Consider the following 19,926-nt stretch of genomic DNA (forward strand, 5'->3'; position numbering starts at 1 on the left):
AGGTCATTCCACTGGCATAGGCAGGAGAGACAAATGAGAGGCAAATTCAGGCATTGAACTCTATCATATGGACCATGATGATAGAAGGGTGGGAAAGAGGAGACGCAGCTGTGCTTCTCCCCATTCTGGGTTAGCCTGATACTGAAAATTGGACAGCCTATGATTCTCTATTGAGTTCCCTGTTGAGTGGATATTATATCCATTGCTTAAAGACAACATTAAAATTAGCATTGAAATCCTGTGGTTATCTATCATCTATAGTTGATGACAAAATAAAAAAAAATGTTGGCAGGGAGCAAATGTTTGAAGAGGAAAGAAGCAGTAATCGCCTCAAGTAAACAGCATTTATTGGGCACTAGCGATACCAAATAAGGTCTAGATGATCCTGTATTAAGAAACAGTCTAAGATGTCAAGGCAGAAGAACATTTAAATAACTAATAGCAATAAGATGGAACAAACATTGACTGGTTGTCAGAGAGACTGAGCTGCAGAACACATAGGAGCATTAGATACTCAAGTATCAATGTCCATTTGTTGGAAAGGAGGACCTGATTTCTAAAAGTGATATCATGGCTGAAACAAAATTGTTCAGAATATAGCTTGGGAGTTAGCACAGGTTAGACATGGTTGACCATTCAGAAAGAAAACTTACAACATAAAAAGAATGATATGCCCAAATTGGAGCCCAGAAGTTTCTTTAAGTCTTGTAACCAGGGACTTACTCGAAACATACAGGATAGGCAGTATCTTTGCTATTCATGATCTACACATTGAGGGGAGAGAAGGGGATGACAGTTAAGCAACTGAGGTTGTAGATACCCAAAAAAGGAGAAAACCAATCTATGTTTTGGGAAGATAAAGCTCAATATGATGTTGATGGCAAAAGAGGTGCAAACACAGGGCTGTAATTAAATTATGGGATGACCTGGGAAGTAGCTAAGAACTGAACATACTGATGTAAGCTGTACTGTGTCCCATCTTTTTGCTATCTCATCTTCCTGGTTTAAAAATTCCTCTATGAAACCTCAGCTAGTTGTGAAAAAATGGTTAATTCCTTCACTCCTGAGGCCCAACAGCAGTTTCCACTACCCCTGCTGAGACAGTGTTTTATCATTTGCTTTGTACCAGCTTGAGTGTATGTTCTTGATGATTAGGATGATGGTTACAAGTGGTCATCCAAATTGGGACACTCTAGAGAGTGGAACTTGGAGAAGACATGCTATTAGAGCTGTTAATAATTATGAGGAACACTAGGAATAAATGGAGATTGCCTTGAGGAAACAGCGCTGTGTGTGGTCGTGGAAATTATTGCCCTGAATTACGTGCTGCTTCTGTCTTCTCAGTACCTTGAACAGAGTAGCATTTGGTGACTTTATTTGATGCCCTAGAAAGGACCTTGGCGATCACATGAACCCAAACCCTTCACATATGAAGAACTGAGACCCAGAGAAGTTAGGTGACTTTCCTATGGCAGCATAGCTAGTTCTTAAGATACCTTCTCTTCATGCCTAGTCTGGTTTTATTACTGATAACTCAAACTGATGTATTTTTTCAAGTATTTACCTGTGCTTATTGCCTGATTGATTAGTAATGCTATCTTGATATGTTGACCAAATTCTGATAATGTGGTTTATTGTGATTTGAATGTTTTTGTCACCCCCATCCTACCTCCCGATTCATATGTTGAAACCTAGTCGCCAATGTGGCGGGAATGGAACGTGTGGCCCTTGTGAGATGAATTGCTCCTGAGTACTCTACCCTCACTGAACTGGATTAGTATGCCCATTTTCTAAAAATGGTTTTCCATCTTGCTAGTCAGTTCAACTCTCTAGCTTGAGTGGCAGGAGTCCAGCTGCCTGACCTGAGAACTGCCATGGCTCAGGGTCTACATTGGCAGGAAGCGGGAGTGAAGTCAGACAGACATCATACCCAGGTACTCTGAATTGGATATGTGTGTCTTAACTGCGTTAACTTGGCCAATAGACTAAATAAAAGAGCTGCCTTGCCGATTCTATCATGTGAGAAAAGAATGAACAGGATTTTCTGTGAACTAGGAATCTCGAGTAACCAGATGCTGAAATCTTCATTACCTTGATCTTAGACTTCCAGCCTCCAGACCTGGAAGAATAAATTCCTGTAGTTTATAATCTGCCAATCCTATGGAGTTTTGTGATGGCAATGTGAGTGACTAAAACAACTTTTTCTAGCTTTTCCTATTATGACCCACAGTGATTAATGCAAGACTATTTCAGAGTATGTGGAAAAATGGACTTAAAAGATACTTTGGTACAAAATTTTAAAAATACATGCATAGTTTTTTTTTTTTTTCCCACCAGTTAGAGAGTTAGAGACAGTGAGAAAGACAGAGAGAAAGATCTTCCTTCCGTTGGTTCACTCCCCTATTGGCCGCTACGGCAGGAGCACTGTGCCAATCTGGAGCCAGGAACTGGGTACTTCCTCCCAGTCTCCCATGCGGGTGCAGGGACCCAAGAACTTGGGCCATCCTCTGCTGCCCTCCCAGGTCACAGCAGAGAGCTGGACTGGAAGAGGAGCAACCGGGACTAGTACCCAGCGGCCCAACTGGAGATCCCTTGTACTGTGTTGGGCAGGTTAAATGCCCAGCACATGTTACTGAATGTAATTAATAATAAGTGATTACCAAAATGCTAATCCTTAATGAAAAGGGTCTTAGAAATAATATGATCAGATTATCTTAAAAATACAGAGAAAAAAGTTCAAAAAATATTGCATAACTTTTTTTAAAAGATTTATTTATTTGAAAGGCAGAGTTAGGCAAAGACAGGCAAAGAGAGAGAAAGGTCTTCCATCCCAAATGACCGCAACAACTGGAGCTGGGCAGATCTGAAGCCCTGAGCTTGGAGCTTCTTCTGGATCTCCCCCATGGGTGCAGGGGCCAAAAGACTTGGGGGCTATATTTGGCTGCTTTCCCAGGCACATTAGCAGGAAGCTGGATTGGAAGTGGAACAGCTGGTACTTGAACTAGCACCCATATGGGATGCCAGCTTTACTTGCTATGCCACAGTGCCAGCCCCTGCATGACTTTTTCTAAGATCAGTACTCCAGTTAGTAATAAGTCCAGATTCAATGTAATTCTCTATATTTGTCATTCCCAGGGCAATGTCCTGTGTACCATATTCCCCTTCTTTGAAGGTGACTGACAGCAAAATGCTAGGGACCTAAATAATGAAAATAACATAATTTATATTTTTTCTTGTGATTTCTCAGTGCTATCTTACGTGCTGGAGTCCCTACTAAAACCTTATTAGTCAAGCAGGACAGCCAAACTGTTCTACACATTAGGCAATGAAGACTTGGAATTTAAGTGACTTGGACTGAATTGATTCAATTTCTTCAAATATATAGAACACAAACCTAGTTAACATTGTCCTTGATTGTTTTGTTTTCTAGTTCAAGTAAAGCTCTGTTAGCAAAAGAATTCTTCAGTGGTTTTTGGTACTGGTGTTGTGGCACAACTGTAAAGTCACCCCTTGCAAACCATATTGAGTGGTAGTTTGAATGCTGCCTGCTTTACTTCCCATCCAGCTCCCAGCTAATGCACCTGAGAAGATAGTGGATGACAGCCCAAGTTCTTGGGTCCTTGCTACTCATATGGAAGACCTGGATGGAGTCCTTGGCTCCTGGCTGTGGCCCAGCTGTTGGGGCCATTTACAGAGAGTGAACTAGTATATTGATGATTCTTTTCTCTCTTTCTTTACCTCTGTCACTCTGCCTTTCAAATAAAAATAAAAGGAACCTTAGAAAAGACATGATTTGTGATTGTATGTGTGTATCAATAAAATGTTTCCTTTAAGAAACAATATTCTGATTTACTTTTGATGTTATGGGAAATTGTGACAGTGAAAGAATTGTAGTTCTTTGTTATTTTGATGAAATAGCTGAAGAATTTTGGAGTCATGTACTGAGTGGGCTATAGCAAAAACACTTGCATATGATAAAGGTTTCAGAATTCTAATTAAAGTTATAAATGGAAAACGCAGAAAAGTTAAATGTGCAAATGGGCTCCATACAGAGTGGGCTTGGATGCTTCAGTTATGAGGCTGAGTTGTTGATGGGATTTGCTCTGTGCATTCTGAGAGCTGGACGGGCCCCACAGGACTCCAGGGGAACTTGGTATTCTCCGCTGACTTCACACCCTCTCTAATTAGGGAGCACTTAGGCTGATGTTGACTGTGCTAAAAAACATCGACCTAAATCTACCCTATTAACAATACTGTTTCCCAGGTTGTTTTGTTGCTTTGCTCTGCTGAAGTTCAATTTAGTTTATTTCTAATTAAATTAAATGTGAATGAGAGAAGTGAGCTGAGGTAAGTATTCTCAGTTCCTCCAAAATCTTTCCTAAATAGTAGCTGAGCAGCCTGTTCTCTGGGGCTTTATAGAGGTTGAGAGTTGCCTGATTGAAGGCAGGGGCCATCTTTTCTTCACAATATTTATTTCCAGGACATGGACAAGGGCAAGGCTTCTAACAAGCACCCAGGAAACACTGGCTGAATAAACCAATGAGTTAAAGCTGGAAACCTTCCTGTGGCAGACTGCCTGGTCGTCTTTAGCATGATTGGGGTCTTCCCTGGAGAGTTCCACACATGTACCTTGACAGTGACACTATTGGGTTGTAATGAATTGTTTGCCTATCTCCTTTCTACCAGAAAGCCATCTCCCGGAAAGCAGAGACCTCTTAGATTTTTTACTTTATTTTGTTAGTTTTGAAACCTCATTGTCTCTAAGTCCTTGCTTTATGATGCTTAATGAACATTTGTTGAAATCATTAAGGAATGAGTTCCTGGTGCCATTTTCCCTTAACTTGTGAAGGTAAGATTAGATTATTAACTAAAATTGCTCCATGCTTTTACTGGGGCATAAAGCACCATCATTGCATACTGAATATAAATATAATAGAGTATAATGTATAAATAGCATATAGATAAATATGGATATATCATGCATAAATATATGCCCTGTAAATAATATGATATAGAGAATAGCAAGCACTATCTTTATTGTATCACTCATCAAACTTTAGTTGTTAAAATTCTTTTTGCCATACCACTCTTTAAGAGCATTAAATCAAGGATTATTCTTATCACATTGCAGGTGCTGAGAACAATTTTGTGAAGTGGAAATAAATTTTTAGCTAGAATCTTTTATTTTCCAAATAGTGCTTTGTGTAGATTGTTAACTGATGGTGGAAAAGCAACTAGCTAATTGTATAGTTTTGACTCCTTAGGAAAAGTATTTCCTAAAGTTGGAATCTTTGAAAATAAACATAAGTCCATCTCGTGGGCTGTAATAAATCCTGTTATCGTGGCAGATAGAATTATCTAAATGTATGTGTGGTTCTAGTTTTTGTGAAACTATAGAAACTCAGGGCCTTGCCCTGCCTGAGTTTCCCAAAGGCTGCTCACTGTATAAAAGATTATTAACATACACTCACACACACATACACCCAAACCATCACATTATTTCATGTTTTTTTTTTAATTTCTGGACTCCTTATACTAAGAGGGGTACCATGCACAATATATAACATGAAATGTATCTGTAAAGCCAAAGGATATTAAGGCAGAACTGAGTTGTGCCTTCAGGTATCTTGATACACTGGTCAGTGTTTTCCTCCTTCATCACCCATGCATCCATCTGACAATCAAAACAAAATAATACAACGTGGTAATTTTTTACTACTAGTCTCATAGTATATACGAGTACAGCTGTTTCCTAGTGGGGCTGTAGGTATTCTTTGCGATTCCTTTCCCTGAAACTAGCATCCTTCAATATAGAGGGATTGCCTTAAGGTCTTCTCTCATTTTGGGATGAAGCATTGGGCATTAAAATTACATGAGCCTGAGTTTGAATTCTGAGTGTGACTTTTCAAGAAGCTTTTTCTGAGATTGATTTCCTTATCTGTGCAATTGTAACTTGCAACCTCCCCTCCCCTGTCTTTCCTCCGTGAATTCATTGCTGTGGCTCCCTTCTTGTTGGAGCAGGATCAGAAGCTAAAAAGATGAACACATTTCAGATTTATTTCTGCCTTGTTGTTTTTCTTTTAAACTTCTGTAACCCTTACCCCTCACCGTAGCTAGGTTATCAGAGGACATATTGTGTGTGTGTGTGTGTGTGTGTGGTTAAGTTAGTCTGCCTTGTAACGCTATCAGCTTAATTATGACTGGGGATTTTATCTGTTTTGCTGATGCATGCATATCAGGCGGTTTTGAATCTTGGGCAAATGTTGGGTGTACAATTAATGAAGGACTTCGTAGTGTTTGAACTGCGAGTCAGGAGGGCCAGAGCATGTCTGATCTTGGAATCAATGAGTTCAGTGGAGTGGGTCCAGTTCGAGTTTCAAGATCATTTAATCCAAATTCAGCTGAAATGAAATGATCTTATTTTATATTATTTTAAAAGTTTGCCAATGAAGAGATCATAAAGTAAATGAGGCTTGCAGCAAGAGTGATATCTCACCCAGGTTAGGAATCAATTAACACTTCTCCCCAGGGTCTCAACTGCAGAGGTAGGAGTACCTGCCCGAGTTCAAGTCTGTCTTACTACTGGATAGGACAGTGCAATTTTTAAAATCCTAAACAGCGGCCAAGTGCAAGGATTTCTAAGAAGCCCTCAACATAATTTAGTTCCAGTTTTGAAGATAGGTGAGGTTTGGTTTTGTTGTCTGTCTCAAAATGACTGTTCCAGTTGCTGTCTCCTGAATATACTATTCTCACCATTTTACATGTGGTATGGGTAAGGTGGATTAGGAATCAGAGTATGTAAGTTTGAGACCCACTTTTCTTTTTAAAGATTCACTTATTTGAAAGTCAGAGTTACGCAGAGAGAGGAGAGGCAGAGAGAAAGATCTTCCATCCACTGTTTCACTCCCCAATTGGCTGCAATGGCTGGAGCTTTGCCAATCCGAAGCCAGGACCAGGAGCTTCTTCTGGGTCTCGCACTTGGGTACAAGGACCCAAGGCCTTGGGCCATCTTCCACTGCTATCCCAGGCCACAACAGAGAGCTGGATCGGAAGAGGAGCAGCCAGGACTCAAACCGGCACTCATATGGGATGCCGGCACTTCAGGCCAGGGCATTAACTCATTGCACCACAGTGCCAGCCCCAAGACCCACTTTTCTACCAGTGAGCTTTGTCATTAGGGAATGATTGAAATTGCTTATCTTCTCTAGGCCTAAGTCTTACTTGTGTAGTGCACAAGAAAACTTGTCTTGCTATACTCTTCCCCCACTGCCTCCTAGGACATACACACACACACACACCCCTGCATACACACAAAGCATAATTGGTCATAAATGTGATAATGATTGATTTACAATTATCAATTGAAAACTACTGTTTGCTTGCAAAGCATAATAAATGAGATTATCTGTTCCCTTGAAATTTTTCATACCTAAGTTTTTACACTATAAAAATAATTCATTGGTATAAACATTGCTGTCATTCTGAATAAGTGCTTTTTTTTATTTAAAACTTTTATTTAATGAATATAAATTTCCAAAGTACAGCTCATGGGTTACAATGGCTTCCCCCCTCCCACAACATCCCTCCCACCTGCAACCCTCCCCTTTCCCGCTCCCTTTCCCCTTCCATTCGCATAAAGATTCATTTTCAATTCTCTTTATATACAGAAGATCAGTTTAGTACATATTAGGTAAAGATTTCAACAGTTTGCCCATATAGCAACATAAAGTGAAAAAACTACCATTGGAGTACTAATTATAGCATTAAATAACAATGTACAGCACATTAAAGACAGAGATCCTACATAATAGTTTTTTAAAAAAATTTTCGGCCGGCGCCGTGGCTCAACAGGCTAATCCTCCGCCTTGCGGCGCCGGCACACCAGGTTCTAGTCCCGGTCGGGGCACCGATCCTGTCCCGGTTGCCCCTCTTCCAGGCCAGCTCTCTGCTGTGGCCAGGGAGTGCAGTGGAGGATGGCCCAAGTCCTTGGGCCCTGCACCCCATGGGAGACCAGGAGAAGCACCTGGCTCCTGTCATCGGAACAGCGCGGTGCGCCGGCCGCAGCGCGCTACCGCGGCGGCCATTGGAGGGTGAACCAACGGCAAAAGGAAGACCTTTCTCTCTGTCTCTCTCTCTCTCACTGTCCACTCTGCCTGTCAAAAAAAAAATTAATTTTCTATGCCATTTCCAATTTAACACCAGATTGTTTTTTTTCATTTCCAGTTCTCTTTATATACAGAAGATCGATTCAGTATATAATTAGTGAAGAACTCATCAGTTTGTACCCACACAGAAACACAAAGTATAAAAATACTGTTTCAGTACTAGTTATAGCATCACTGCACATTAGACAACACATTAAGGACAGATCCCACATGGGGTGTAAGTACACAGTGACTCCTGTTGCTGACTTAACAATTTGACACTCCTGTTCATGGCGTCAGTAATCTCCCTAGGCTCTAGTCATGAGTTGCCAGGGCTATGGAAGCCTTTAGAGTTCGCTGACTTTGATCTTATTCCGATAGGGTCATAGTCAAAGTGGAAGTTCTCTCCTCCCTTCAGAGAAAGGTACCTCCTTCTTCGATGGCCCCGTTCTTTCCACTGGGATCTCACTCACAGAGATCATTCACCTAGGTATTTTTTTTTCCATGATATCTTGGCTTTCCATGCCTGCTATACTCTCATGGGCTCTTCAGCCAGATCCGAATGCCTTGAGGGCTGATTCTAAGGCAAGAGTGTTTTGGACATCTGCCATTCTATGAGTCTGCTGTGTATCCCACTTCCCATGTTGGATCTTTCTCTCCCTTTTTGATTCTATCAGTTAGTATTAGCAGACACTTGTCTTGTTTGTGTGATCTCTTTGACTCTTAGACCTATCAGAGCCATCAATTGTGAGCTGAAATTGATCACTTGGACTAGTGAGATGGCATTGGTAGATGCCACCTTGATGGGATTGTGTTGGAATCCCCTGGCACATTTCTAACTCCACCATTTGCGGCATGTCCGATTGAGCATGTGCTTTCATGTGTGATACTGATTAATTTGTGTCACAGCAAAATAGACATGTTTCAGTATTTCCAATAGATACTTTAGGGCTGGAATGATATGAGTATACACTGATCACAGCTGGTTTTTGGTTCTGATCAGATTTTATGAAGCACTATTTCAATAATTGTTTTATTTTGATGTGAGTTTCTTCTCTGACATCCAGATGGTTTTGTTGGCAGATTGCAAAGAAACATTCCTGTGACAGAAAGAGATGTGGTTAAATTTTTTAAAAAAGCCACTTATAGAAGGAATTATCTGCTAACACTAGAGTTCACCTTAGCATTCTGTCTTAATAGTGTCCATGATGTGCAGAATTGATACTGCTGTAAGTACTCGGCAGTTCCTTTTGCACAGCTAAGAGAATGAGGTGCTTTAGAATATAGAATAAAAACATGGGACTGTACAACACCATGAATCCTGCTCTTTTTCATGAAATACTAAATTTGTTACAAATGAATATTTTCATTGCAAACGAACTGAGACAGGCAGATAGGCTGATCCAGTCCTTTGTTTTGTTTTTCCCAGAAGGGATTATTCCAACAGATGGTGAAAACATAATAAAGTTTTGGCATGTGCCAATCAACTATTTCAATTACTGTTTGTGTGTGTGTATGTGTGAGGAAATTATGCGTGGTCCACAGTGTAACCTTTTCCCTTGTGGCCATACCTTCTTAGGTACTTTACAGTTTCAGAACCCATGCATGATTTTATCATCCTGAGATACTCTGCTGCCAGAGTGACACATTTTCCCAGCCTGATTGCTTGTTCTGGACTGTCATGAATTGTGACCTGAAAGAATCTAAGGATTGTATTTAATAAGGGCGGTCTCGTGAGTGCCATCCAAATCCCAACACAGGCCATTTATGCGATGAGCAGTGATGATAAGGAAGCATCTGTTCGAGAACTCAGGCACTAATGGATATTTTCAAGAAATTTTTCAGAGTTCTTCTACAATAAAATACAAGCATGAGAATGGTAGATTCTGTTGCTTGTGTTTTCTTCATAAATTCCTTATGAGAAAGATGTTGACATGTGCATTTTATGCATGAGTAATTTGCCTTTAATAATATGTAAATAACTTGCTGTAGGTCACCCTGCTGGTAAGTGATGCAGTCAGAACTTAAACACAGCATTGTCTGATTACCAGGCTGTGTGGTCCACCGGCGTTAAGCTGCAAAGTCAATTCCAAGGTCAGAGCCAACACATCTTCTGGAACATTCTTAAATGCTGACTCATTGTACTGAAAGCACCATAGTACCATGGACTTTTCATGTAGGATGACTGCTTTATTTTTCAAGAAGCACAGAGGATTAATTCATTAAGTGGAACTGAGAGGCTACTGGAGTACTTGAGCTGCTGGGAAGTTGAACATTTTTAATTATCTGGAGTGAGACTTCCCACAATGTTAAACCTTCAGAATGGTGCCAGCTTCAGCAGTGAGAGACTCATGGAAAGCTCCTCTGTAGTGATTCCAAACAGAATCAAGTTAAGTAGCTGAAGAGGAGTCCAGATCTGAGCAGTCCAGACAGTATGTCGTGCTGTAGTGGTTCTTTGGCAGACCAACAAGGCCTGGTGGGCTTTACTTGCTAGTGGAGGGATAATGACCAATTAGCAAAATAAAACTGAGCAAGGAGAGACAAAGAAGAAAGCCAGAGAGAGAAAAATGCAGAGTTGAACAAATGACAGAGAAAGTGAGTGGAGGCAGAGTCAGAAAAGGTTAGAGAAGGTGACATGCTTTGTAGAGAGAGTGACAACAGGTGTCAGGTGCCAAGAGCAGAAAAGAAGTCTGAGGCTAAGGAAAGACATAATTTCTGTGTTTGAGAAGGACTAGGGAACAAGAGGAACTTGTAAAGATAACATTGCTAATTCTTTTTATCATATTTACTGAGTACTCGTGTGTTTGAGTCTCTGCAGAAGTTCTGTGTAATAGTATATAAGTGAATACTTCAATATTTGTTTTAGAAATATGGGAACCTAGTGTCTGATATATCTAGTTGCTAGAATAAGAAGAGTTGCAAAAAGAAAATGTATATCTATTCCCATCCAGTTCTGTTTCACTATATATTTCTAGGCATCACTGTGTATGTTAGGAGGACACCTGTCAGGATGGAGTTGGCACACATGCTTTGAAGGCATTTGATTGCTGGGATAGGCTGGTCTTCTTAGTTTAAAACAGCCTCAGGGGTAAAGGTGTGCAAAGAATACAGCACTGAGTGTCTTTCACACCTAGTCAAAGTACATTCATTATAAAATACTGGTCAAGTATAGCAGACAAAGTTACATTTATGTTATAAAAACCTGGGTAGTTAAAAGGGTAACAGAGTGGAGATTCAGGATCCGTGGCATTGGCAATAGAGGCAGGAAGCCAGCGTGACCCCCTGCAGCACAAAGGGTGATCTCTGTCAAGGGAATTGTAGGAGTTCCCATCTGTGATTCCCATCTGCCCCCATCTCTTCTGCTCCTCATTGCCATGCTGAGAATACATTAGGTGAGGCCAACACATCTCCACTCCCATGCCCTCAATTAGCAGGGGTTGGCATATGCTCCTCACTGGTCCAATTGGTGTTCCACTACTTTTTGCCAGAGGAAGTGAGGAAATAAATTGTTACTTTCCACAGGTAAATCTTAGGGGATTGGCAGCTACCCTTTTACCTCCTGGAGGGGGCCTGGCAGAAACCCCAGGACAACTGCTGACCTTGGCCCCACTGATTGTACCGCCAAGGACACAATCATCCAAATACTTGTGACTTCCTTCTTGGGGCAACAAATCTTCGAGCTGGTATGAACTGAGGGTTGGTCACTTTGTACATCAGAGTCGTAGGTGGTATGCAGACTGGAGAATGCTGATGATTAACACTTGCTGAAAGCATGCTGTGCTAATAGGCAGTCAGAGGGTTCATGCATCAAGGATTTAGTTCTCAGTCTTAGGAACTACATCCTGTATCTCTTATCTTGTATTACAGTGAAGAAGCCGAGGCATGGAAAGACTAGATGACTGGCTCAAGATTAGAGCTAAGAGGCAAACTTAGGGCTTAACAGGCTAATCCTCCGCCTTGCGGCGCCGGCACACCGGGTTCTAGTCCCGGTTGGGGCGCCGGATTCTATCCCGGCTGCCCCTCTTCCAGGCCAGCTCTCTGCTATGGCCCGGGAAGGCAGTGGAGGATGGCCCAGGTCCTTGGGCCCTGCACCCGCATGGGAGACCAGGAGAAGCACCTGGCTCCTGGCTTCGGATCAGCGAGATGCGCCGGCCGCAGCGGCCATCGGAGGGTGAACCAGCGGCAAAAAGGAAGACCTTTCTCTCTGTCTCTCTCTCTCACTATCCACTCTGCCTGTCAAAAAAAAAAAAAAAAAAAAAAAGGCAAAGTTAGGGTTTGAATCCAGGCAGTCTAGCTCTACTCTAAACTCGAATCATCCTCTGCCTCTGTATGTATGCATGTCTCCCCTGGCATATGTATGTGAGTGTATGTGCAGAGATACATACACACTTAATATATATATTTTATCTCTGAAATGTGCTACTGCTTGGCACAAATGGAATTATTATAAATTATAATAATATTGGTCATTTGCATGAAAATGACCCACACATTTTATCCCTGTCATAGACAAGAATAGACATTATTACTAGAGCTTGAAAAACAATAGATGTGAGTATTTGTGAAGGGTATGATTTGGAAAATGAAGGCTCTGTATTGTATATGATATTAAGTCTCAGTGAGAACAGCTGGTTAGCAGATCGTCTTTTTTCAGCACTAAAAACAAAACAAAAGCTAGAGGTAACCAGGTACAAGCTCCAGAGCACCTTTTATGTGACTGTTATGGAGCAGAGAGTCACAGTAGGGAGGAATCTGAACAGATACTACTGAAACCTAAATTATTTTGTGTGCCAGACCATTTCCCCCAGCTAGGTACTGAGTTTGCAGTCACAAGTGTTATTAAAAAGGTAGAAGACAAAAAAAAATTCCTGGGTAAGCTGGGGAAAATTATTCAGATATTTACAAAAAAAAATATCTCTGGGCACCCTTAAGTCCCTTGGCTTTGTTAAAATATCAGTGAACCTGAGTCCTTTTTGGAGGGATTGCCAAGCCTAAATTGTGGTCAGTGAATGTAGAGCCAGTTTATGTGCAGAATTAAAAGGGCTAACTGCACCACTGATAAAGGCTGCCAAAAATAATACATTTTGTTACTTTAAAAGTGCCAAGATCCTCCAGAACTTGTATTAGCATGAATGGAAAAATAGACAAACACTTTAAGAGAATTTTTCATCAACTGATGAATGGATGAAGGAAATGTGGTACATACACATAGTGGCATGCAATTCAGCCATAGAAATTAATGAAATTGTGCCCTTTGTGGAGGTAATTATGTTAGGTGAAATAAACCAAGCATGATCTCATGTGGAATTAAAAAAAAAAAAAAACCTGATTTCATACAAGTTGAGAGTAGAATGGTGATCTCCAGAAACTTGGGAGTAGGGAAAAATGAGGAATGTAGAAAGGTTAACGATCAGATACTAGGTTATAGGAGCAAGACGTCCTGGGGTTCAGTTGCAAAGCAGGGTGACTACAGCTAATGACAATGTGCTGTATGTTTTTCTAAAGAATAAAATATGAAGCTAGGAAAATAAATTATGAATCTTCTTACCATAAAGAAATGAGAAATGTTTGAGGGTATGGATTTGTCTATCCAGAATGTGTGTTACAGTAAGTATATGTGTACTGTAACATCAGATAATACCTTACAAATTTAAAATGTAAAGTTAAAAATTTAAGAAAACAAAAATAATATTCTTTAGCAATAATGTGTTCTCCTAGAATCATGATTATTGTGCCTTAGGAACAGGGGTAGGCAAGTGGGCCAGTTTGGCTCACCACCTGCTCTTCCTGTTCTTGTGAAAACACCTGGACTATAAATGGTTTTCTATATTTTTAAATGGCTAAAAAAATTACAGGAAGAGTACTATTCAGTGGCTTATAAAAATGATGTGAAATTCCAGCTGCAGTGTTCATAAATTAAGTTTTGCTGGACTATAACCATGGTAATTTGCAAATTGTCTCTGACTGCTTTTGTGTTGGCAGAGTTGAGTAATTGTGATACAGACTATATGGTATTCAAAGCCTAGAATGCTTATTGGTCCTTTACAGAAACAGTCTACAAACTCTGACTTAGGATAATCAAGCTGTGATACATGGAAGCATCTGTAAATATTCATCCTAAGAAACCAGTTAGTTTCTGGAAACTAACAAGTAAGCAAATTGTGTGTGTGTGTGCATGTATTAAACATCCTGCCCTATGTGTTAATATTTCTAAATTAAAATTAAAATGAGGATTGATTCAAAATATTCAGTTATTCAGTTTTGTTTTAGAAATTTTGTGTGTGTGTGTGTGTGTGACAAGTTTATAAAATCCTCCTACAAAACAGTGTATTGATGGGGCCGGCGCTGTGGTATAGTGGGTAAAGCAGCCGCCTGCAGTGCCGGCATCCCATATGGGTGCCGGTTCAGGTCCCAGTTGCTCCTCTTCTGATCCTGGAAAAAGCAGTGGAAGACAGCCCAAGTCCTTGGGCTCCTGCACTTGTGTGGGAGACTGGGAAGAAACTCCTGGTTCTTGGCTTCAGGTCTGCACAGCTCCAGCCATTGCGGCCATTTGGGGAGTGAACCAGTGGATGGAAGACCTCTCTCTCTCTGCCTCTCCTTCTCTCTCTGTGTAACACTGACTTTCAAATAAATAAGTCTAAAAAAAAAGTATATTGAGGTACCAACTTTGTTACAACATAAAATATTTTATTTCATAAAAAATACAAATACCGTGTCCTGTTTAAACATGTGATATTATAAAGGATGAAAAATCTAGGTTTTAGAATGAGGTTTGCTTAAAATTCCCAGGTTAATTTTTTTATTTATTTGAAAGTCAGCTTCTTCCAGGTCTCCCATGTGGGTGCAGGGGCCCAAGGACTTGGACCATCTTCTACTGCTTTCCCAGGCCATGGCAGAGAGCTGGATCAGAAGAGAAGCAGCTGGGACTAGAACTGGCACCCATATGGGATGCAGGTGCTTCAGGTCAGGGCATTAACCTACTGCCACACAGCGCCGACTGTGGGTTAATCTTGAAATGAGCAATCTGGGAACTTCTTTTATCCTGTCTGCTGCCTTGGAACTGCAAGTGGGATTGGATTACTGAAGTGTGTCATCCAGAAGAAAGAAGATGATCCCTGTGCTCCATTGTACTGCAATATAGAAATGACAGTAATGACCATAAGATAGGCACAAAGGAAATGGTATTCAAGAAAAGCCAAGAAACTCCATGTCTTGGAGTTTACTCTCAGAGTAGTGCTTATGCTCTCTGTCTACTTATGCTTACCAACTAGCTTTACATTCATGAATTTGACCCATGTAGTTTTTGAAGCAAAACGTTTAATGGATATAGCCTGTGTGTCTGATTGTGCAGGTGGAAAAATGAGAATGCAGATGTCTGTGTACCCGTCTGTACCCACTTTCTCCTCGTTGCTCTTCAGAAATACTTTTTCTCTTTTGTATTATGGTTGCTTCTGCAGTTGAGTGAGTATTCCTTGGAAATACTGTTTTTTTCCTCGTGACGTGATCCTTGACTCATTTGTCTTTTCCATTACCTTCAGCAAGTACATATTTTAAAAAATTTAAGGAATGAATGAGTAAATGCATTCCAAGCTGTCCATGGAGAGAAATCCTTCACTATCTGACTGTTCTGTATAATTACTAAGCATAGGACCAAAGGGTAAGCAGTTGGCTAATGCTGGAACGGAATTAGAGAGGTCCTCGTGTTAGTCCATTCCAATACTTCCTGAACGCTTTGTGTAGGCACTGTGCCGTGTTAGGAATTTGTACATTTTCAACAAAGTACTAAATGAACATAGTCAGACCCCAAGTTGTTGTTAAGGAGTCTGAGACATCCTTGTCAGTTCACTGAAGATACCTAGTGTCATAGATTATAATTGTCATCTTTTCTCTCCTTTTCTGGATATTTCTATGAGTTATGTCAAGTAGGTCTGCATTGTACTGCTCTCATGACATGTGTAAAAGTGTCCTGGCTGCTCACATTATTGAGGGATTTAGCTCTAGTTTGGCCTCTTCTCTTTTAGACACCTGCCTCAATTTTTAAATCTTTTTTACTGCCTTTCTATGATACTCTTCCACTTCTTGGTTTGACTTTGCCATCCAGTGGGAACATGATTTCTTCAAGGATGGCAGTGATTTCAAACAAGCCATGAATATTTGATCTGCACATCTCTACTTACTCTGGCTGCTTTTGTCAGTGCTTGTTCTGAGGGACTATTTTTTTTTTAAAGTTCTAATTTCTAGCTGTGCTAAACAGGAAAAGGGGGAAAGGGGATGGAACTTTCCTGCCTTATAAATAAAATATTACTGTGCCATGCGATGTTTGTTGATGTTATTCAAGAGCATGTTACTTTCAAGGCTAGATAAATGAGTGAGTATGGTAAACTTGAGACTTGATTCTATTTTAAGTGACCTTCTCCTGGTACAATAAACATTTTAATCAAAGACTTTCCTAATAGACCACTTTTACCAAATCTGTGAAGTAATGTCTTGAAAATGTCATTTGATTATAAATAATTCTAGATTCAGAAATATGCAAGATTTTTTATCTTGTGAAAAATGTAGAGAACATTTTATACAAGGGGCTGGATATTCTACATTAAAAGATGTATATTATGTATCTAAGACACATTGAGTAGCCAGTCAGGTCAAGGACCACAGATCTCATGTAGATAATAGTTATGTTAAACAACCAATATGCTTTCTTCTCTTATAAAAATGATTATTTAGATAGATTATTTAGAAGAAAATCTTGAGAGTTTCCTGGTAGATTAATGTTGTAAAACATGTTGGTGCATCTGTACTGAAGGTCACTATATTATTATGCCATACCTTTTCATAAGAAATGGGAATTTTAATGTTAGTCAAATCCTGGCACTGTCACTTATTACTGGTAGGGTATAAAAAAAGTTCCCCTCTTAGCTTCAGGGCTGAGGCTCCTACAACAAAAGGTAAGTTAACAAAGGAAAAAAATACAGTTTATTTAATAGTTTTCCTTCATAAGGAAATGAAGATCCAAGTAAATAGTGAAGTCTGTTTGATTCTGCTAGGTTTGGTGAAAAGGTGGATAATCAGGGCTGGACAAGAGGGTATGAGCTAATGATACTAAATCAGGGGACTCTGGAAGTCCTGATTGCCCAAATTCTTCACAGCCACTAAGTGTTCTGAGAGAAGAGTGTTCTTTTCTCTGGATGTAGGGAGGGCACCTCTTGGATAAGTCTTATGCCTGCTTCAAACAAAGATTACAAAGGTCCTTCTTAAGTTTTATGGCTTACTTCAAGGGAGGGAACTGGGTCAGAAGTGGAGCGACTGAAACATGAACCAGCACACATATGATATGTTGGCATTGCAGGTGGTGGCATTATCTGCTATGTCACAACATTGTCCCCTATCTTTTGATTTTCTGATCTGCAAATTGGAAATATTTGACTCATAAGGTTAAATGAGAAAATTGTTGATGAGATCTGTATAATATAACAGTTGTCTAAGAAATGACAATTATTAGATTATTAGTAGAGTTTTATTTTTATATTCCCATGATAAATTATATTGAGGATTGTTTTCAAAAGATGCTATCTGACAAGGTAAATATGATTTTATGAAAACAATCTGACCAATAAGTATCTTAAAATATACTTTAATATTAATAATTTGTCAATTATATAATAGCAAAAATATTTTGGAGTAAAACGTGCTTCCTACTTGCTATATTCTCAAGAAGATTTGATTCTCAATGGTATAAGATAATAATACTAAAAGGATGGAAACTTGATCCAGTTATGTTGTTGAGGAGGTGGGTCTAGTTAGTAAGAGGTCCTTAGCTCACTGGGGATGTGCCCTGGGAGTCATTCTCCACAAGGGTGGGTGATAAAGACTAAGTGGGACCAGTTCTCTAGGCTACTTGGCTTGGCATGTGGTTCTGTGAGTGCTCCACTTTCTACCCATGCTGTCTCCATCAGAGGCAAAACCAATGGAGTCACTTGATCTTGGACTTGAACCTTCAAAACTGAGCTAAGTAATTTTTTTCTCCTTATAGACTTTTTAAAAACACTGTATAATGATGAAAAGCTGACTAATACATTGCTTTTTAGATAGGAGTCTGGAATACTAATTTTTATTGAGCACCTATTTGCCAGAGACCATTGTAAGTACTTTCTAGGCATTTAATGCTAAATCTTCACACCAACCCTGTGAAGTCAGTAGGACAGCTGTTTACACTTAACAAGTGAGAGAACTCCGGTACACAAAGGAATAGAAATGGCAAGGAGCCTAAGTCATTTCACTCTCAATCCTGTACTTGTAATCATTGTTCAGTGTTACCCCAATATTAGACTGAGTTGTAGTTAGGTAGTGACTCCTGTTCAAAGTCAAATATTACTTTGTAGAAATCTTCATTAGGTGAAAATATGTCCTGATGAAAATTGCAACATAGAAGGCTTAGACAAAGTGAAAGTATCTCTGTGCAGTCGTAAAAATTTAGTGTTCTAAATTACCAGCTAAGTCCTTTTATTGAAACATAATAAATCCCAGAAAATTTTTGAAGCTTTTTACTTATTCAGTATATGCAAATTCTGCTGTTTGATGATTACTGTCAATTTCTGACAGAAATTCACAAAAAAACAGAGTTCCCAGTGATCTTAAGCATATACTTCACTGTTTGAGGATCCATCCTTCATCTGTTGCTGGATGAAATACATGCCTTTTTGTAAGTTAAAGGTGTAACATTGCTTTCAAACAGTCTTAAGTGCACTGACCCTTAAAAGATCAATCTTCCAAGACACGTCATACTACTTTGTATGCAACTGAGCTTATTTTAAAAAAATAATTTCTAGGCTTTGCCATTTAATTTAAGAATCTTTCAGAAATTTCAAATAACTGCTTTGACCTATAGATTTCATGTGGTTCAATCAAATGGATGGGATACTTTAAGAGTGCAGAGATATGTTCCATGAAATTGGATAGCCATGTTGAATTCTTTGAAGAGTAGCCAGATGGAAGACATCCTTCATGTGGAAACAACCTACAGGCAGAAATTTCTGGAAGTGTGTGAAGGGGAAAAGAGACATAGAAAGGTGAATACGGTGGCATGTCACATCCCATCTCTACATAAGCACGAATGTTCTCATAAAAATGTAACAGGTTGATTGACTAAACTAATAGTCTCCTGCTGATGAGTATTTAAAAGGAGACCAATTGACCATCTGCTGGGAAAGGTATAGAGGGTATTCTTTTGAGCTGTTGAGTTCATATTAAGTGATGGATATGGACCTTTTAAAATGCAATGATCTAAGAAAAAAATGATGAAATGACCCAACTTTAAAAGTAATTTATGATCATCGCTTTAGTTCATGAGCCTTATAAGAATATAAAAGGACACAACTCAGAGCTCTTCCTGAAAGTTTTACATGGTTTCAGAAGAAAAAAAAACTTGTATACTTATTTTTAAGATAAGTTTTTAAAATAGACAGTTGGAAGACATATAAAGGACAACTTTTTACATAATAGGTAGTAATTACTAATTCCAGAGCAGATGGATCGCTGCTGGAAAAATTCAGTGATATCAGCTGGTTTCATTTGGTTGTCAGCAGTAGAAACTGGTGGTACAAGACATAGGAGGATGTATTGATGAGACAGGGTATCGTACAGCAGTGCAGAAAATTCTGGGGAAAGATCTGGGTTAAGGAACTAAACATAACGTCTTCAGGATGTCAGCAGTGACATGGAGACTTTGGGTCATTGTTTTACTCTACCAAGATGGAAATTTTTGTGAAGAGGAATTAAGAGA

This window comes from Lepus europaeus, chromosome 16, assembly GCF_033115175.1.
Source record: "Lepus europaeus isolate LE1 chromosome 16, mLepTim1.pri, whole genome shotgun sequence".
NCBI lineage: Eukaryota > Metazoa > Chordata > Mammalia > Lagomorpha > Leporidae > Lepus > Lepus europaeus.